At 40.2% G+C, this 22,343-nt stretch overlaps 1 long non-coding RNA gene across 1 annotated transcript in view; it reads left to right on the forward strand.

Moving 5' to 3' along the window:
* LOC143419644 (uncharacterized) overlaps positions 1 to 22,343 on the forward strand; it is a 97,314-nt gene that overhangs the window by 43,852 nt on the left and 31,119 nt on the right. The window contains exon 4 of the long non-coding RNA XR_013099659.1: positions 20,878 to 20,984. This is a non-coding gene — a long non-coding RNA (uncharacterized LOC143419644). The remainder of the gene's footprint in view (positions 1 to 20,877; positions 20,985 to 22,343) is intronic.

The following is a 22,343-nucleotide window of genomic DNA, read 5'->3' on the forward strand; positions in this document are numbered from 1 at the left end:
CCCCCTGCTCTCCGTGGTGTCACCTATTTCTTACATCTTACTCCTGTCCTTGTTTTGCAGGTGACATGTTAACTTTTGCCAACAGTAGGTTGTCACATTGGGCAACAACAGTTGGTTGACATGCGTGATGTTAATATACTCCCTGTCAGGAACTTTTCTGATGATCTCATTAAAACCGCTGTATAATAAAGAAGGCATTTACAACACTGACAAAACACATAATGAGAAAACAGTTATGAACTCATAACACCAATTTTACTTAGCATACTGTATATATGATGGTATCTCAGTAACACAGTGGATCCACACACAATGACATTCTATTATCCAGTCACTGATAATTAAAGTAACCAGCTAAAATAATGGATCTTTAATAACAATTATATAGTTGTCTAATAGTTTGGCATTATGTTTATTATCAATAAAATGTACTTACTTTTTCTCTGTTACAATATCAGAATACAGAATATAATATTTAATCTAAAAGCAGCTAACCCACAAGAGATACTATAGGATATATTAAACAGATATACATATAATATTATTTTAAAATGTAGTGCTACTCTTGAATAGAAAAAATTAATAGCACTTGAAAGAAGAGATAATGTGTAAAAAACCTTTTAGTGTTTAAAAACCTGTTAAATTATGGTCATATAGAGAATCCCTTCCCCGTAAAAGCTCGTGAAACTAATACCTTTATTATTTATTGGATGGCCTGTCCTGTCATATGTAACCTTCAGCCTTCAGTTTATTTTCTCAAATTATTATACTTTATAAAATACTTGCTAAAAATCGCCACACTTGATGTTTTGATGACATACTATCAACTTAGGTTCCACTTTTCAGTTCCTCTGTCTCTTAATTTCTTGTCCAACAACATCATCAAGAAAATAATTATTTATATATTTCTGAATAATAAAGGCCTTGATTGTTTAAAGTATTGTTTTCTTTGCATAGCTAATGATGCAAAAATACAGTGCTTCTCTTTCATCTGAAATGTCTTGTATTTCTCCAAAAGACTTTGAGTGTCACTGGTGTTTCGTTTCCTCCTGTTTAGAACCCTCTTTAATCTCTTCATTATATGAAAGGTCAGGCCTTGTTTTTCACCTTAAAACTGAATAATAAATTAATAGAAGATCCAGCACTCTTCATTATCTAAGACTTCTTATTTGAATTATTTCTGATAAATTAGGATTGATTTTCTTTAGCCGTACAATAACTGCGCCGCACAGTATTGTTATTGCATTGTAGTATAACATATGGAAAAGAAATATGAACTGCATAGTGTTTCAGCAGAATGAGCAGGCATGTAATTAGCTGACAACCAGAGGAACCACAATCTTTAAGAGTTTATCAAACTACTTGCACTTCTAATTAAAGAAAGCACAACCCACCAGGATACAGTTTCATTTGATCTGATCTGGAGCAGAAAATCTTCCTATTAGCATCCTCCTCCCCATGAATATGACAGTAATTGCAGTCTCACTCTGTTCCTGTTGTCCTTCTCTAGTTGAACACATTTAGCAAATTTACCTCGTACTGTAGGTTATTATTGTGCCATACAGTCTGGGGAATCAAATAAATCACTTAGGTTATCTTATTAATTAAGTCAAAATAAATGTGCTAGAGCTAATTTATTCCATCCAAATACCATGGGATCTCCCACTGCAACTAATGGCATACTCTGACATTTCATAGTCTTAACAAATAACCTGGAGTAATTCATTTAGATTTTTCCAATTAGAGATTATTTCGTTGTGGTTGTAAGACAGTATACATACGTATAAATTTGCATTGTAAGTTATGCACTTAGTTTTGTTGCATTTTCTTTTGAAGTCCTGCTAGTGCTGTATTAATTAGGAACTGTCTTACCTTAAACTTACTATAAAATAGTTTTTCCTGAAAATTGCATCAAAACATCAGGCACAAGCGTAGTCTAACAGTCTAACAGTTATCTCATAACCTTATATCGCTCATTTGCATTGCTCATGCAGAGACCTGTCATTTTCTCCAGTTAGTAATTTATCAAGCACTTCCCAAAAATAATACAAAGCAAGCAAAGAGACAGTGTAACTGTATGAACCTTGCACATTTCTCCTGCCCTCACCCGCCTCTCCGGCCCTCAGTGGAATAACACTTGATCCATAGCTCTTGAGTCTTTGTCCACGCCTCCCTTTTATGGCCTGTGGGCTTGTGAAGACCCCAAGTCAGCCATGCTTATCTGACCCTAACCTTGGCGTATGGTGACCTTGACCTGCACCTCACCCCTTCCTCGTCCTCAGGGCTACATCTGTTCCTTTCCCTAGGACACCCAAGTAGTTAGTGATATTGAAACATCACCTTGGGGCTCCATTTGTTTTCTCTGGAGAGGTCAGTGAAAGGTTGTCATTAGGACTGAACTTGATCCTCTGCTTCCCCTTAAATTGGTCCATCCATGCGAGAAGTGAGCACACTGTAAATAATGAGCATATAACGCAGAACATGAAATGGAATCGCAAAACTGACACCCTATACTTTTCCTTTTTATATTACAGAGATCCACTTGGGCACAGTGATATGTGCCATAGTCACAAAGTACTTCTATAAACCCAGAGACACATCTAGCACAAACATTTAGCATGTAAGGCAGACAGTGTTTCATAGTGGAACAAGTGATCTCACCCAACATTTTTTTATACCCATAGCTAAAAGAATGCACAGCAGTTATTCTTCTTGTCTCTTTTTCTCAGCAAGCACTTGCAGGAGCCACAACTGTCAGCCTTACGTTTGTCTTGGCTGTAATCATTTCAACTCACTGGCTTGTCCCAGAATGATATGTTGATTGCGATGCCCTTTATTATTTTGCTTAGTGTTTCAGCATTTCTGTGAATTGGCTGACCTTTGTGGGAATCTTCCTGTTATTCTCTCCAGACGAAACAGTCATCCCTGCCACGCTATACCATGGGATACAAAGTTCATATTAATATTAATGAAGACACACCTGACAGTGTCAGGTTTTAATGGATACTTTACTTTAAAGGCGCCTAACATCACTCAATGCGTGATTTTATTTTTTCGAGGAATCATTTTTGATAAATCACAAGAGAGACTGAAAGGGTTTATTCTTTCCTGTTATCCAGACCAAATTCACACAAGACAAGATAAAGGGAAGATGTGTTTGGGAAATTAGGGGGGGAAAAGAAGCCCTCACAATGGTATCATGTTCGCTAAGTACGTGAAAATGTATTTTCTACCTCTATCAGTCTCATGGTATCATATCACACAGAAGTCAAGGGGGAGGCTAAAGGTTACCTCTCTGAAACATGGCATTGATCCTAACACCTGACAGCATCTCTCTTTGTTTCTCGTTCTGTTTTGTTCTTTGTAATTATAACAGTGCCATTTACTGCTTTCAGTGCTCTTATTTTCAGTGTGATACAAAGAAAAATCACAAGAAAAGCAAGAGGCAAGAAATGCTACATTATTGTTAGATGTACTGTATACCCAACGTGTTATCAAAGACAGTAGTTTAGGACAAATTATTCAATTTTCTTATTCTCTCTATTACATCGACCCAGACGTAAGGCTGAAACCAAAGGTGTTGTAGAGCTCTGCATATCATAAATCAGACCTAACTGACATTTTTTTAAAGAGAATGAATATCCACCCACTCTCTGTGGAAGGGCCATGGTATTTGTATGGCCAATGTGACCTTTCTCTATACCCTCTCAGATTAGGTGTACGACAGAAAATTGCGCTCTTGCTGCAGTCCATAAATCATACCAGGCTATTTTTTTCTTTAAAGAGGTATGTAAATACCAGTGTACTAGCTAGGTAAACAACACTAACCCTGATACAAATGGCTTGAAAATTGAAGAAAAGCACCTTATTTTTCAGCTGAAATTGCTTTTGAAACCCAGTTCTGGCACATGGGATGAAGGAGCCATGAAATGATTTGTGCTGGGGGAATAGAAATGGGCTGATGATAACCACACTCGACACAGTTCCTGTGTTGGGGAGTTCTAGCAATGATCAAAGATATCATTGTTGCACATTATTTCCCCCCATGCAGACCCCAAATGCATCTGTATCTGAAGTGACATCCACCCACATGCACTCAGAGTGTATTTAGTTTTAGGGGACAAAGGCCCTCCGCTACAGTACAGCAAGGGTCAAGCTTAACCAGTCGGTCCTGCTGCTGGTCTGACGAGCCTCAAGAGAACTTTTATTAAAAAGTGGTGAGTGTGGTAATATTAATGTCATGCATTTGTAGCATTTTAACAGTGAGACATGAAATTCTGTTACAAATTCACTTACTAATCAAAAGAGTTTATTTCAGTCCACAATCACAATAGTGAAAGCATAAGGTGTACAACAGAAGCATTATGTCCTGGGGTTTATTTACAACCTCTTTGTCAGATAGCACTGTAAGTGGGAACTAATTTAGTGTTTATGTACAGCAAATCTAGCTTTGCAGCATTTGCAGCAGCTATGGATACTCATTATAACACCTTTGAGTTTGTTTCAATGAGTAGCAGGACTTAGCATCAAATGTAGACAAAACAATTTTTATTTTGTCACTTAGCATAAATCTGTGTCTTTGCCGTAAAAGCCCAAAAAACATGGTCACTACAGGATGCTGGCAGACTTGTCTCACTATAGTTACCCTTTCTTTTAAACCTAAGTATCTTTTCATGCCTCTTTTGGCAGCTCATCAACACCCGGAGTCCTGTGAGTCTCAAGGAGAGCTGCAGGGCACAACCCATAACAGCAACGGTGACAGCCAATTCCCAACATCTGGTACAAGGTGGTGTTATCCATAGCATCGCCGTGATCGTGGTTTCGCTGTGGTGAACGCTGCTTGGCAGCTTGTGGCATCAGACTGCTGAAGAATTACCCCCATCGTGTTCTAAGCAGGAACGGGTGAACGGGCACACTGTTTCATTTCAGCACAGTGGACCATTGATGCCTGCAGTAGATCCCCTGTTATCTAATCAAACAGCACTGGTCAGTTATGATGCCAACTCCTAAATCCACAGCCGTCTGTAAAGCCGTGGGGGAAGATTAACCGCTACAGCGCCAATGTCCTACATTCAAAGACTTCCTCTTAAGATCTTTTTTTCCTAGAAAGTACAGTTACCCATACAAGAAAACACAGACAGAGACACACAGATATACAGCCTAAAGTAAGAGTCCTTCATGGTGTAATGGGGCTATCACAAAGACCACACAGCTTGCATTTTGGAAGAAGACTTGATGCTTTCAAATGCTCTTTGTGACCACTGAAATATCTCAAAGAGGCTTGAGCCTGTACCATTTTAGAGGATTGCAGGATGTGCTATTTTACCATGTAGGTGTTTCATTGTGTGAGTAAAAGGTAAAGAAAAACAAAGAAATACAGTCTAAGACATTATACTCTTTGTCTTGTGGTCTACAGAAACCCTAATAAGAACATGCGTTCTACGGTTACCCTGCTGCATGGCTGCACGTCATTATAACCCAAAAAGCAGAAGCGCTCGCATAGCAAGCAAAGAGCTCTGGGCACTTTTTTAATATTTATATCACAGTCTGGTGTGGCAGTAATGATATTAGGGAGCTGACGGAATTCTCCACCCAGCTGGACATGTTAATTGAGAAGCCAGGATTTAAAGGCAAAGTTCACATTTGTGCAGATGGTGGGACAATGCAAGATGGCAGACCCAGGTCAGAGTCATTTCCAAGCTATACCTTAATGGCAGCATTTTTTTCTTTCTTTTTCCCCCTCATATTTGACACATTCTGGTCCCACAGGTCCATAGCAGTCTTTGGGGCTGGTCCCTGTACTACGGTGCCCTTGACGGAGAACTATATTTTATAGTTGATTTATTCACAAAATATTCTGTCAGCGTTAGTGTGTGCGCATGTGTAGTATGAATGTCTAATTGTGTTAGTTTGCTGAGCATAAAAAATATAGATTTGTAATGAAATTGAATATTAATACTGTTAATGAAAATCTTTAGAAAATCTTTAATGTTTTAATACTTGTTTATGTACAAATTATACATATAGCTTCCCTTGATAAAGTATATTATAAAAGAAAATAAGTGTTTAAAATGAAACAAAAATAGGGAGAAAAGGGCCTGAAAGTTGTAAATCTGTATATATCACATGAACATGATGTCATTTACTGGTGCTGCTCCAAGTTTATGTCCTTATAAATTATATGCAATATCGTTTGGTGATAATCTGGCCTTAAATCAATAGTGTTTTCATGAGTTTGAACAAAACAGATTATCAAGGCTAATTAATATTTTAAGTGATATTAACCAGTATAAACAGTAAACTGATTACACTGCGTACAGGCATCGGTGGAAGCTACACTGCAGGGAAGTCTAACAGATGGGATTATCTTTAGTGAGATTTATACTGTTGCAACACGCATCTACATCAAATTAGAGTGCCCAGAATGAGTTCTTCCCCCACTCTGACCATACACCGGAAAGCAGGTGTCTGCTTAATAATTTGGTCAAAGATCAGTGAGTTAAAGGTTGAGGCCAGGGGCAGAGAGGACCAGGGTCATCCTGGTGGTAGGGTGGTGGTGAGACATGATCTCCTCAAGTCTGGAACAGCCAAACCCCAAGGTCATCCATTAGTGCTCTAGCCCATTGGTACTGGTAGACCCACAATAAATTTACTGTGCACCCTTAACCCTTTTAATACTCACTGCGACCCAGATGAGGAGATCAGCTCCCTTAGGGAGGGGCGCATTACATTATTAGCACTGTGTATCCATCGACAGCTATTATATTCTAACAGTGTATTATGGGTGACTTCATACTGTAAATACTTCAACACAAAAATACCAGGCAATAATGTGCACCAGCGTCATTCCTTTAACAATTTTGTTTAGTTGTACTTTAGTGTATTTCAATCAGTTAGTTTGCCTGAAGTCTCCTTATGAGTTGCATTAATATTACGGTGGGTGAGATTGCATCTTTAATTTAAATTACTGCAAGTTATTTTAATATCTAAAATCCCTCCGCTGGCCATCTGTGATCATTTCTAACATGCAGATGATAGTGCCGGTGTCTGGCCAAATTTTCAAAGAACATCTGAGTTATGACTGATCATTATCTGGGCTTTCAAACAATGAACAACTTATCTACCTTTCACGCGATGCGTTTTTCTATTCTTACACAAAAAAGGTGAGGCTGCAAGGAAGAACAAGAATGAAATGTCAACAGTGTCAACCACTCCCTTTAAATAGGAGTCTCCTATGATCCCTTACTACCATGCTCGGTCAAACCTTTCCAGGTGTCAAGACTGGGCGTCAGAAAAAGAAATTAAAGTGACACAGTGTTGACAGGAAGAAAAGACATTCCAGTTTTCACCCCTCTCAGGACAATGAGGGAGCCATCACCTCAACTCAGACACAGGCACTAATGAATCAAGCAACACCTTAACTTCTCCAGTGTAGGAGACTTTTGGCTGGGGGCAACCATATAGTGTCATTGATAATGGGATCCTGTATTGGACTGCTGTTGATTTGATGTCTACAGCAACCTCTTCCATGGCCTGCCATTTTCCCACGGTTTAATTTTGCCCCTTGCTCATAAAGACATCCGGTTGGAAGGTGTTGCACAAGTGTTAGGTCTTTATCTTTCATGGTTATGTCTCTTCTCTCCGAGCATTAAGACCTAGCAGGGTTTTATTTAAGCCAAGACAGCTAAACCAAATTTATTTTACCCACGTGGAATGTTTTAATGTAGGAATGGGGGTAGTGGGAGAACTTCTTTGATTACTCCAAACAGCAGGACTGTAACAGTATGCAAAAGAGCTCTGGGCATTTCACTGTATGTTGTACTAGCTATAACTACATGTGACAAATAAATAAAGAATGAGAAAATCACATATTATATATAAATTATTCAGGACATTGGAGAAAACAAAAGATACAGTTTTTCCAGTACACAGTCATTTAAACTGAGCTGCTGTTCATTCCTGCTAATATTGTTTTAAATTTACTGGAAAGTTTGAATGCCTTTGAAGAGGAATTTTAATTATATCAGAGACTTTTGTGCTCTGGCTTCATCCTAGGTACATACTGCAAGCTGCAATTAATATCTTATTATTGTCCTGCTGCAGTTTTAATATGTGCAAAATGCAGTTTGCCGTCTTACTGCTAAGATAAACGAGGTCTTATCTGAAAAAAGACTTAAATGTCACATATGTTCCTCAAACAATATGTCTAAATATCATTTAGCAATAATGTTGCCTTTACATATATCTTTTTACTTTACCTTAGACCATCTAAAATGATCTTGGGCCCACAGAAGACAACACTGGTTATGGATTACATTCTTTAACGGCTTTTTTTCTTCTTCTTACCTTGTGGATGCAATGACTGGCAGTGACTTTTGGAAATGTTTCCACACAGAGCTTTCCAATAATAAATCGTATGTGTTTTTAATGCAATACCAACCGAGGCCCTCAGGATCACTGCCATTTAATATTGGCTTTCAGTCTTGTCCCTTGTGTGCAGAGATTTCTCTGCATTTTGTGCATTGAGTGTCTTGTACATGGTGCAACTATGCCCACACACCTTTTCACAAAATGGTAAACCTCTTTCTCACGTTTACTTCTGAAAGACCCAGTCTTCTCTTGTATTCTCCTTTTAGATACAAATCTGGTACTGACCTGTTGCCACTTAACCTAATCAGCTATAAGATATTCTACAAGGTGTGTTATTTTAATTTCTATTTACTTTTCTTTTGTCTTTTGATGCCGCTGTACCATTTTCATTTAAATGTGCTGTTGGCATCAAATTTAAGCGTATATTTTTCCAACCAGTAATTTTTTCTGCTTCACCGTTTCACAGCAAACTTTGCCTTTCTTCTTTTTCAGTTAAATATCAGCTTTATGGTTTATAAATCATAGCACTTAACTTTCCTTTAGAAACAGGTATTTTATGATGTTACATAAAGAAATATTTTGTGCACTTCAGGCACAATCTCCCAGGTAGATTTATCATGCCTGAGCAACATTACAGTATGATGGAAGTGCCTTTGATAAACTACTCAAATAAATTAAAAAGAAATCTTAATGAGTTTCTCACTCTGAGTAGATTTTCTGTACGCCCTCCCCCTCTTATATGTCTTTACTTTTCTGTCGTAAGCTGTCTTCCATTTTCCTCCCCCAGCAGTTGCACACCATACACCCCCAGCTACCCCCCACGTACAAGGTTGGTGGCTGCTTTGTGTGACCTCTGCTCACACTGTTCCATCTCCACATCACGCAGCCAGCCTTTCACAGCGACAATTCAGCAGCAACAATCGCACACTCATCCCTCAAAAAAAAAAAAGACCTCTTGCTCCCTTTGCCAACCAATTAAGAGCCATCTGGGCTCGCATGCTGCAAGAAAGCTATTACAATATCATAACTGTTTTTATTTGCCAAGTTATGTTTTTGATGTGGAGATTCCACAATATTTAAAAACAAAGTCACTCCTTTGACAATAGCTTTGTCTTCTCGAAAATGAAGAATTGTTAAACAAAGAAAATGCACTTATCAGTATTTTTGTTTCGTGAATTTGCACAGAGCCAGTGGAGGGCACAACACAGTTTAAAAAACATGACAGAGCCAGCAGTGCTTTTGATGCTGCCACGCAAGTGTGTGATTCCTGATGAACTTGAGGTCGGAGATTCCCAGTGGCTGCGTAAGGCAGGGAATGGAGAGCAGCAGGGTTCAAGCCTTGGGTCACTGGAGCTTCAGAAGTGGCCAGCTAGCTTTGTCCCAGGAGAGATGATGGTGACGGATTCAGTGGTGTTTTCTCAAGGTCCACTGAACACTATAGCAAGGACTCTAACTTAGAGCCTGCAGGAAGAGGGAGCACTCCTCTCATCTCCAGTTCACAGAACTCCAAAAGAGGGCCAGTCTGGATGGGCTCCAGGTTGCCTCGAGATACACAAAATCCAGCCATAACCTCACGGTGGCACTGCCAAACCTCATTTCATTCTTTTCCTAATAATAAGGCAGAGTACACATAAGGCCCCTGACATGCACCGCAATGGTTCATTTCACCAGGGAAGTGTTGAACCACTGTGTTGTCAACTAGGCTTTATAAGGAAAGGGGATATGAATAGAGACTCCACCCTGTCTTTTTTCTTTTTTTCCCTTTCAATCTAACCACGTTAAAAGGCTTATTTACCCCTAATCAAAATGGCAGGCCCACGGGCATGGTATGTCCCAGCTGTGGCCCTGGCGCAGTATTTCTCTTCTCCCCGTACAATGTTTTGGGCAGCACATCCAAGCGCTCTTGCTGTGCTTGTACTTAACTGAGGTCAAAGTTGCCATTATCTGAGTCTTGTTGTCACTAAGGCCTCCACTGATGATAGGACTCAATTTCAAACCTGAAGCTTTTAGCACACCCGAAGAGTTAACCTCTGTGAAGACCAGGCAATCGACCACCTACAAATCTAGCCCAGGGCTGGGACTGCTTAAAGGAGCATGCTTTATGACATTCTGCCACATGTGCGCTGTTTGTCCCAACCTGGCCCTCTGACTTTTGCCTTTTTTTTTTTTTCCTTTGGGAGGTGATTATTAAAGTCTGCACGTACATACCTTGTTGCCTCATTCAAACTCAGTAGTGAGAACACTTTGCACACTATGTGTGTGTTTTTGTTTTTGTCTGTAGTATTTTCCGTCATATCACGATAGCTTGCACAACGTTCAGCCATATTGGAAAATTGACACTGACAGAGGTTTTTCTTTTCTTTTTCCACAGATTGAGATAAAAACACAACAGGGGATGAGTGTTTGTGGAGGTTTAGGTTTTATTTCTAAAGCTAAGCCTCGTCATCTCCATTTTAGCAACACTTCCTCATTCATGTCAACCCCATGGTGTTGCTCAGTCAGGAATTATTTTTCAGGATATACTAAATTTTGAAAAGCCATCTCTTCCCCCTGTGCCTCTCCTGTTCACTCATTCTTTTGCGCTCCCTCTCTGTTTTTCTCTGTGTCTTGAAAACACAGACAGACACACTCACACAGCGGCACACACATTGCAACATGCATACAACCAGACATGCACAACCACTCTTAAAACTGGTTCTCCCCCCATAGCAATTTTGTCAGAAGTTGACAATGTCTTGATTTAGTTGTCTGGCTGTTCCGGCCAGTTTTCCCTGCTGCGCTAATGTGAACAGGACATCCCGCTGGGCACCAAAGAATACCACTTCACGGCAGCCGCATAGCTGGCAGCTTTTATTTATGGCGCTACCGAAATGAATGGGTATTAGTGTCCAAACATTTCACCATGCTCCTGCAGCCACACACAAAAGCCACTGATTTCCAGCAAATCTGCACTTATTTTATTCAAGAAAACCAAAGCTAGGGAGAGGGAGACAGACAGATAGAAATGGAGGGAGAGAGAAAACATTTATAATGACTCAAAAGACCTCAAAAGAAGAATGGGAATTGCGTTTGAAAAGGATTTACGAGACAGAAATCGAAAAGAAAAAAAAATGGCCACCCTATTTCGCTGCATTTTTGTCAAGAGTCGAAAATGGAAAATATCTATATCCATAAAATGGCTCAACTTTAAGTGCTTATATTCACACAAAAAAACTGCACTTCCTCCACAATCACTCACTTTTCAGTTGCTGTGTTTTGCCTGGTATTACAAAGCATTGTGTTTTATAGGACTGCACTAAGAATGAAAAAGTAATTTTATCATTGCTAAAATTGTCAATTTAAAGTGTTTCCACAAATCGCTCCTGCTGCCATTTTTGCAATCCAGGGTGCCTACTGTCTTGTTAACCTGTGAATTTTAAGTGGATGGTTCCCATTAGATACCAGTAGCACTGCTGACTCCTCTTGGCTTTTCTGTAGGGAGCAGGCTGAGGCAGAATGCTCTGTTGGCCTGGTGATGCACTTTGCCTGGTCTCTGTGTCCAGGACCTCATCAGCACAGAGTCTGCCTGTCCTTGTGTCCCTGCCACTCACCTCCCTGCTCTTCATCTGTCATTCCTGCCCTTCTGCAAACACACTGCACTGACATTTTGAAAAACTCTGGCATTCACCCTCAATATGGATTCTTGTTGATTATAGCTTTCTGCCTGTGAAGATTGCACGTATTATTGACTTTGCAATCCCCATGACTATTTGCACAGCTTTTTCTTCCCCTCTGCATCTCAGAGAAGTCCGGCAATAATATTCCCTCCATTTTTCATAACCTCTTTTCATTATCCTTTCTTTTTACTTTATTTTTTTCCAGTTTTTCCATATATTTTACTAATCCCCTCTGGCCATGACCCTTTCTTTATGCCACCAGAGATCAGAGTTTCTGCAAAGCTTCGGTCACTGATGTCATTAAGATTGGGATCTGATACACTAGATGTCCATTGGTTAAATGCCCCTGGCCTGAACTCCCCATTGTCCCTTAATTCCAAGCGGCAGCTCTATTTCACTTGCCACATAATAGCCCATAGGTTAAAGTTCTACTGCTTTTGCTTTGAATTTACATCTTTCACAGGCTCCACTCTCCTGTTCCGAGCTGGCATTTTCTTTTCCTTCTTTCATTTCTAGTGAGCCGCACTGCCTGCAGGCAGCATGGCTGTTTGTACTGTAGCTTTACTGACAATCTCCCACATCCAGGCATCTTTTGGTAGGTCAGAGGAGAACAACTTGACTTAACAGGTCAACGTAAGTGGGCTCCACCCTTCTTCAGAGGGGAAGCCATGGAGCCCTCCATTAGGAGCTGACCTCCACGTTGCACTGGTCTGGCCCCAGCCAGGGTATCACATGGCTCCGCCTGAGACAGGCTGCTCATTAAAGCCTGCTGCCCAGAGTAGGATTAGGCCTTTTCATGGTTTATCCTCTTCTCTGACAACTGACAATAGGCAAGGCTAGCTGCTTCAAATGGATTGCGCATATGAATCATGGAATTATAATTGCTCTTTCATGATGAGAATATTGGGAAAATCTAGCCACATGCACGTTGCAAAGAATTAATTGGGGACTGTTTTCAAGGGCACATAGCTACACTATATGAGCCTAAGAAAATGGGATGGGTAGTAATGAGGCATTTTCAATACAGCACAGCATCTTTTGCTGTGTCTCTGCACGCAGACTGCTGTTTGCACAAACATATCGTCTGTCTGTAACCTTTACCCATCATGATTCTTTTAGTCAAACTTTCACTGCACTTAATACACAATGGAGTGCCCTGTTTACTTGTGTTGTGATGTTTTCAAAGAGCAACCCTATTAACAGTGGTGGCCTGTTCCTCATGACCTAGTGTTAGCTTCCTAGCGGTGTGCAGGTTATGAAGGGCTGCAGTTTGGACACTGAGAAGGAAACTAAGATGACTCTACCTCTTGAGCTGTGTGGGAGGGAAAAGGATGCTGCTAGCAAAGGCACAGAGCTGCTATTTGCAACACAGTTATTCTTCCTATTAACAACACAACTCTGTTTTCATTATTCATATTTCATGCGGTATCATGGCATGAAAGAGAGTTATTTCCTTCATGGTGCACTGCAGGTTATGGCTTGCTCTCAGGTTGGATGGCTCATAACAAGTTGGGTCAGGGATGGTTTTTCTGGATTTATACATCAAAACAGCCAGCAATGATAGAAAAGCAATATTTCCCCTGAGATATAATGCCCGGTCCCCAGGAGTCGTCCAGAACATGTAGGTTAACATCAATCCGAGTGGTGAAAACCTCAATATGAAAAATATAAAGGTAAAAATGTCAGTTTTTAAACATTACCTTTAGTTGTGTAATGGTAAAAACAAATTTCCTAATTAAAAGTGTGAACAACAGCAATGTCATTTACATATGTAGTGGAGCTTTTTCACACTCATGTGTAATAAACACAATGTGATAAGGACCAGGTATATTTAAAAGGTGTTAATGAACTGCTGCTTTAATACTCGCTTTTCTGTTTGATATTATTACCCAATCAATAACCACCTGTCATCTTAAAATAAATAATAAGCAGTGCAATGCATCTTTAAATTTGTGTTACTTTCAAATGAATTGGCATTTGAGTCACTTTTTATTCAATTTTGCTTTTACCTTTGAGGAGATGTAAAAATATATTGTTTACAAATTATGATTTTTTAAAAAGTTGGAATAAATTTGATAATGAGTGTTTTTTCTATTTTTAGAATCTTCTTTTAGATGATTATAGTCTTTTAAATGATCATTTGAGTAGTTATTGAAATTTAATTTAATTTATCTATTTATATAATTTGTTTGGTTTTTTGTTGTCAACAGCTACAAATGTGTACGATATTAATTTTGTTTTGTGAGCAACACAGAAATTCTTTTGGGGAGCTGTCCAAAACAAAAAGAGGGCAGAGAAAGGAAGAACTGAAACTCTGTGAGCAACACAATTAAACTCTGGTAATGAGGTCAGACATCAGATCCAGTGCAAGTGATATCATTACACAGGCTGAACGGATGGGCTGTTACAGCTGCCATGCTCTTGCTGTGGGATTAGACTCACTGTCCTGAGGGCGGCACTTTTACTGGGCTGACCCCTGCCTGCCACTGGGGCACCAGCCACCCCTTGGGTTCCTGGGGGGCCTCAGCCCCCAGACCTGGTGCCAGTAGGACCAACAGTACTGCAGAGAAGTGAACTGTGCTGCCACGTGGGATGACAGGACTTGTACTCTAATAGCAAGCACAGAGACAAGTAGGCACCACCACACAATCCATTCCAAGTTGCCAACTACAAATTACAGAGTTCCTCTATTTCTGTCAGCTCATTTGTAAAAAAACAGCTAACAATGACAAGGTGATAAAAGGACATTGTATCAGTGGTCAGGGTGCTGCATTGGAACCTGTTGATAGTTAAGATATGGCCCACAAATAAGGCACGACTGAGTGTAGTGTGCCTGGGAAAAAGAAATCCATTCTGGTGAATTTAAATCATGGTTCATAGTTGCAAACAAGATTGAAATAATGAAACATACAGATTGGTAGCAGTCTAATTTTCTTTCTCCATTGTCTAAGGCCTCGTTTGCAAAGTCCCTAGCAGGAGTCGGCTTAATTTGTCTTTTCATATTTGGTCTGCTTGTGTTTTTTGTGCTGTTCTCTTTTTGTCTCACATGATTACTTTGAGGATATCGTTATGACATTCACCAGCAACAATAATTCTTCTGTTCTAATTCATATCAATTAGTAGGGAATGGTAATTCAAACTGACGGCACAGTATATCTTGAAAGGCATGCGAGGATGTTGTGGCGGCAGCATCACTGTGCAGCCAAAAGCCACCCTCCTTTCCCCTTTTTTCCCCTTTCTGTCTTTCAGTCCACAACAAGGGGCTCCAAGCAAAGAGGACAATACGAGTCGGAGCCAGTACTTTGATAATTAGTTATTGATTGAGAACAATGGCACGGCGTACACTGCCGTATTAGCTAGACGCCAGTAGGTCGCGACACCAAGAGCAGCCATCAAGAAGCGAGGGCCAAAACATGCCTGACTTCCCTAATAAGATATTCCCTCATGTTTTTCTCTTTCATTTCCTTCCTCTTTTTCCTTCCTCAGGCATGTTAGTGTTCAGGCTACATGGGGTCAAAAGTATTAATGCTTGTGCACAAACGAGCGCCTGATGAAGGAGAATTTAATTAGAGAATACCCACTCAAGCTTTTCATACCACATTGCTCTGTGTGTGTTTTTTTTGTTTACTTATTATTTATTTGTGTGGGGGAATATTTTATTGAATGGAAGGAACAAATATTTTAAAATATCGTGAGTTCTTTTGGCTCTAACATGGTTTTCTTTACTTACAAAAATAGTGGTTGCCAAATGAAACATGCCTACCAACGTTGTGAAGCAGTGTTACATATCAAAGACCACCTATTCGTGAAGCATATGTTTGCGTGAATTACACCTCTTGGCAGTTTTCTATAGGCCCGATCTATGCCAGGGGATAAATCTGAAAAGAAGAAATAATAATATTAAACAGCATCTGATATTATTTTATGCATGTGATTGACCCGAGCTCTCTGTATCACACTCTGTTTAACAATGCTGTAGTGTAGAGTGACAACAGATGCGCTTCACCACACATATTGACGGCAGTATTGTTACAGTGGGCGACACATATAAGAGATTGTGTCTTTTCGTGAAAGTTTGGCGTTTAACCAAACTGCGCTAACAAGTAAAAACGAATGTCCTCAAATAACTGGTGGGTCGCCATGCTAAAGAGGGATGTGTCAGGCTTGGCGTCAGAGTGAAAGAAGCTCCCCAACTCACTTCACCTGATCTGTGGCCTGTAAAGATGCACCTGGCATTAAACAGACAGGGCAGCGGCGTCAACTGAACAATGGAGGACTGTCAGGACCGACAGCGGGGCACGGCTCTACCATCACTGCTCTGACAGGGAGGGCCTCAGAGGGTAAACTGCTTTGCTGGAACTAATTAAACAGATGAAGTTATGACATGAATATGCAGATGTTGTTTACATATTACCATATGGTATTATTTCAGGTAATAATGCACAGGAGAGACTTCCCACTCATTAATGTGAAGGGATGGAGTGAAAACACTGTCTATCAAGAGACACTCGGAGCGTGTTTGAGAAATGTGATCAGACTGACACTCGGATGTTGAAATCTATTTCAAGCCACTCAATTAACATTCATGTTGATAGCTATTAGAGTTTGATTAAAATTGTTAACGTACTTGATATCGGACAGGCGATTCCTCGTTGAAAGTGGAAATGATCAGTTTCATTCAAATTCATATGAATGCTGTTCTCGTTTAAAATGCAAAATAAATATCACAACACCGCCAGTGTTTTTTTTTTTTTAATCTACATACGCTAACGACACAATATCATATTGGCGCTTGATTTCAGTCCAGTCACTCATGCAGTTAAATTATTCTTCAGAGCTGCAGTGTGTAGATTCAGACACTCAGATGTCAGTTTCCGCACACTTGCCGTAAACCGCGTTTAATTCTCAATGCACATGCAGTTAACTCAACTTCTCCACGCTTTTTTTGTTTTGTTAAAAGTAGTAGAACTGTCTTGAGTTTTTCCCAGTTCTGTGTGCAGCCTTACCATTCCCCTGGAGCGGGTGCTGAGAGGTTAAGAGGGAAAGGGCCAATGGAGTCGCGTTTAGTAAGAAGTGTGGGATCACGGGGGCCAGCTGGTGGGGTGATGGGGAACGTAATTGTGCCCGCTGTGTGGCTAGGGTGGGGGGTGAAAGGATGGGGTGAGAAACCCTGGAAAAAAAGGGAGGGGAGGGGACACCTCAATTACCTGTGCTCCCTCTGACCCCTCTCTCCCTCTGTCTCTCTACGGACAGACCCACTGTCTGAGAGGCGGTGCGCATTTCCACAGGCAGATGCACATCCCCCTCCTTTGTTCAACATAGCAATTGCTCCTTTTTGTGAAATGCAGAAACTTAATTGCAACATTTTTTTCCCTCTAATGCATTTCTCCCGTTTTATGTCACTGTCAAAAAAAATCCCTTTTAAAAGAAAATCAAAGCTTTTTTTTCCTGTTGTGTGTGTTTATGTTTGATCACAGAACTTGGCCAGGAGATATCAGATTAAAGATGTACAACAAAATAAAGCGCAATTTTCCCTGAACTGAGCAGTTCTCGCAAACATATTCAGCAGGTTACATGCAGCTGTCATAGTTTATTTTGGAGCTCCTGCATTGTCTAATACAGTAAGTGACAGAGACCGGTGTAAAATCAATACTTCACAGGAGTGTGATGTCTTAATAAACTCTCTGTGTTGTTCAGACAGGAAAGCTAGACATGTACGAGAAGGACTACAGCGCAGGCCATTGTGGAGCTGTCAAGTCTAACCCTCAAAAGCAGATGAAGCTGTCAGATTATTAATATATTTATACTGACAGGCCCCAAGTCCACCCCTAAAACCCTCCCCTCTTTCAGTGTCTCTCAAAAAATATGCTCAGCTTCAAAGACACAGGCCACAGGGTTGGATGCAAGGTCAAAGGCCAAATACATTTTGAAAGCAAATTCTCTTCCTTTTGCAACCTGTTTTTATTGCTGTCGCTCCCCTTCTCTGTAGCGACCATTCAGCTGAAACTTAGGCTGAATTGGCAGCAGCTTTCAAAGCGCTTGGCAGCCTGGTGATCCTCAGGAGCTCTCAGCTGACATCTCTCTGGGCTAGTCTATGCTCTGGGGTCAGTGTGAGCCCTGACTCCCAGGACCCACTCACTCAGGCGCTACCATGAGTCAGTCCCGCAGACTGAAATTAAAATGTGAAAAGCTGTGCGACTGAAGGCATTCCTCACCCCCCATGGCATTTTCCTTTCTCTGTGACAGCTCCTCTGAGACTGCTTTTTCTTTCATGTTTCTTTTTTCCCTTTAGATTATTTAACAACATGCGAACAGAGCTGTCAACGAAAGACATGCTTGATCGACAGAGCAAGGGAGCGTCTTAGTCAACATGGGGTTAAATTCGATTTTCTGCATGTTCAGTACGCCAGACTCAAGCCAGTTATTGCTTTGGCTTGATGTTTTTTGATGGATCAATTATCCGTTATAACATGTTGCGATGCCAAACACAACGGCAACTATGACACCTGTCACAATCTTCTATTAGAGTAAGGAAATTGAAATAATTTAATGACAGCTAATTTAGTCTTTGTTTTGAATCTCATTATGGCCGCAGTAATTGTGTTCAAAAAAAATAATGAATGTGAAATATCGCCACATGCTGAAAGCACCTAGACTGCAGCTATTAATTTGATATCTCTCAGTGAAAACTGAAGTGAATAAATTGTGCTTTATCTGATTGAGACAAACATAAGCTTGAGAAGAATAGGAGATCCTGGAGATTTTTATTTCTTCTTTAATATTAGATTCAAATATAGGAAGAAAGCAAGAAAAACATTTTAAATGATTCCTAAATAGAGTATAATTATTTGTAATTTGTATATATATTTATACATATATATGTGTGTCTGTGCATGAACAAAAAACACCTAAAAAACTACTATTGTATGCCAAAAATATTTTCCTTTGCAGTCTGAATTCTTGAAATCCTAATGATAATTTACAACATTTTATATTTTAGCTGCGCGCTGCCAAATAAATCCAAGACACTGCTTCACTTTGGGACAAAGCACCAAACAGCAGAGTAGAATTGACGAATGCTTTTCAATACCACGTGTGTGAGAAAGCTGTGTGGGAGCGTCTTATCGGTACATGTGTGCATATACTTGAATTTGCAAGTAAAGAGCCTTATTGGGATTACCCACGGTACATTCTATTTGGTATCATAAAGAGAAAGAGGGAGTAGATGTGTGTCTCCTTTTTTTCAGGGATTCGGTAAGCTCTCTGTCAATGGTTTGGAGTTGAATTGCCTTGGATAGCTCCCCTCATTCCATGGAATGATCTCAGACCTAATTTACAGGGCAGCTCAGGATCCAAAGTATACAAGGCTCTCTTCTGCATAGAATGTGTGAAATAGATAGAGCAGCCATCCCTCAGATGTGCTGAAGTAATCTTCAGCCAGAGCTAGTCCAGCAGGCCTCACCCCTAAAGGGATTGATGCAGTGTCAAAACCTTTGGCTCTGGGGTCATCCTCTCTTCTTGCCTCCTCCATCTGACAAAAGCTGAATTTCTATCCCTCACTATTCGTTTCTCTTTTTTCTCCTATTGAATTCATCAGCAAGGGAGGCATGAGATGTGAGATGTGAATGAAACATTTTCATTAGAAGGGAGGAGAATCCTCGGTCAGAGACAAGGCCGGAGCTGATCTAAGCCAATGACATCCCTACCAATTCTTTTTTTTTTTTTTTGTCCTTCTTACTTTCCCTAGCTGTCACTCTCTGCGGTATGTGGCAAGCTGATTGAAATCAGCACTGTGTCAGGGCCGTCATATCGCAGAAAGACATAAAACATGCAGAAACATCAATAAGCAACAGGCCGCTGACAGCTCTCAGGCACCGGTGCCGGCGAGGAGAGATGAGGGGAAGGTTAAGACTCTGGGGGGATGCTGCGCAGTTGAAGTGTCTTCTTCAGGCTTCAGTGAAATCCAGGAAAGACAAGATAAAGTCTATCAGGTTATCGCCTAGTTCAAGTTGCTTCTCGGACAGCAAGGCCACTGGGACACTGGATGTCAGAAGATCTGTGTGTGTGCGTGTGTGCGTCTTCTTTGTGCGTACTGTAAGCATGTGTTTCTGTGGGTCCGTGTATGTGCTCACGCAGGTGTACAGAGCTGGAGGAAAGACGCTGCACTTGTTAGTAGCTTGACTTGAATTTCCACGATCAAAGCTGAGAGAAAGCAATTTTCCACTGCAAGGAAAAGCATTGTGCCATAAATTCAGTGTGAATTATGTGATGTGTTCAAGCTGTCAAATGACTACTTTGAATTATGTTTCCTGCATTTATTACATCTGAAAAATACTTTCCTTTTTAATTTATCAAATAAGAATAAACAAGAAGAAAAAAAATAGGTTGGATAATGTGCTAGTTATAAGCACTAGTGATGGGCAAGAGTTACTTTGGGATTTTCATTGTGTATTTAATTGACTAATGCAAGGTAAAGGTGATAGTATTTTAGATTGCAGCCTGACACTGTCTCTTACCACTTCTAATTAGGCAAGTTTTTTAGCCCAGCAAAACTGCTGAATCTCATTTCTCTCCCCCGTTATTGGCCATCATGCTGCCCTAACCCTACATGGCCAGAATTATTATATGGGACCAATAATCACCCTATCAGGATTCTGACTTTGAAGGGGTAAATTTGCCGGTAATTACTATGACACCCAACCTATGGAGGGAGCAGAGTTTTGGATGAAGTTGAAGTTTCCCCCAAAGTTGAAGCTTTTTATTTTCCCATTGATGGGTTAATGTTGTGGACAGGCGCCCATCTGCATATCAAATGTGACTCCTATTATTTTATGTTCCTCTCTGCTAACAGCGCCTCCCAGCACTCCTCCATGTTCTCCTCCATCTGCCTCCTGTCCATTGATCAGCCTTCCAGGGCATCAGTCTGCTTAACATCTGCTACAAGTTCCAGCAGCTCAGGTAACTATCTAGCTGCTCTCCACCGCCTATTGATCTTCATGTCCACCTGCAGGAACATCTGTTTCGGCATGTCGCTTGTCAACACAAACGGCTACTTTGTTTCACTTCACATCTTGTCCACTTTCACTCACTCTCACGAAGCAGTACTACTCCTAAATGCTTGCTAAATTGCTGTTTACATTGTTGTAATAATAAAAGCAACTGAGACACTCTTCGTAGCTTGGCAGTTAAACAAGTGTCTATATTTAATTCCAAATTAGTTTGCAATTTTATTTTGCTTTAATGACAAATTTACACTAAAGCATTCTTGATTTTTCCTCTATTTTGAAACCTTCTTTTGGAAGAGCTAATAATTTTGGCAGATGTTTTAATCAAACAGACATTCAGAAATAAAACTAAAAAAAAACACCATATTTTATTTTAATTACATCCTAATTCTTTACACTCAAGAAAATTATCTATAAAATGTTTTAGGAATTGTACTTTCAAAATGTGCCAGTGTTCGCAACTTTAAAAAAAACAAACAAGAGGAAAACACGTTTCTTTTGTTGCTGTTGTTTTCAATACGATGCTGGACGCGAGACACAAGACAAAGTCAAGGGCTGAGAAGAGCTTGGATCTTTGAATTTGTCCCCTTCACAGGCTTCTAGTGCTCGGAGGAACCACCGTGGCACAGTTTAATTTGCTCTTTTGTAATGATGGGGCGTAGGTTAGTTCATTTCAATTTTTGATTTCGAAGGCTATCAAATACAGCTCAGATGAGAAATCAATTTTCCCAGCTGCCTTGGCTTTGTGGTAAATAGAACCGCCGCTATTGGTGAACACCCAGTCACATGACTGAGTCAGGGATTAGTTCAGTAGGCCTGTGTTGCCACCACCTCAATTACGGGCTGCCTTTTGTCATTTACCTCTATAACATCTCATTCTCAGGCACAACTCATATTTAATTCATGAAAGCCTCCACAAGAGCAGTTGTACTCGGGTAGTTTGTTGCAGAAAATTTGACCACAACTTTGCATGATAGCAGGAGTGATTGTAACGTGGGATAAACAATGACAGTAAACAGTAAAAGCCTCATTCAGGCCTACAAAAAAAAAACTTACTATCAAAAGTATAGATTTAAAAAATACACGCAACTTCATCAAACAGCATTATGAGTGTGCTTTAAAAAACGATTTATTGTGAGAAAAGGCAATGATAATTTTAACTGGAAAGATAGCGACCTATTTCATATCATAGACAATGACAATAATCAGTGCCATTATTAGTCATGTCATGTTAGCAACTGTATGAAAAGTGACTCTGGGCGGTTCCACTGACAGTAAGTACTTGCCTGAATAAATCCTGTTCAGTTTTGCT

The sequence above is a fragment of the Maylandia zebra genome, linkage group LG7, assembly GCF_041146795.1.
Source record: "Maylandia zebra isolate NMK-2024a linkage group LG7, Mzebra_GT3a, whole genome shotgun sequence".
Lineage (NCBI taxonomy): Eukaryota > Metazoa > Chordata > Actinopteri > Cichliformes > Cichlidae > Maylandia > Maylandia zebra.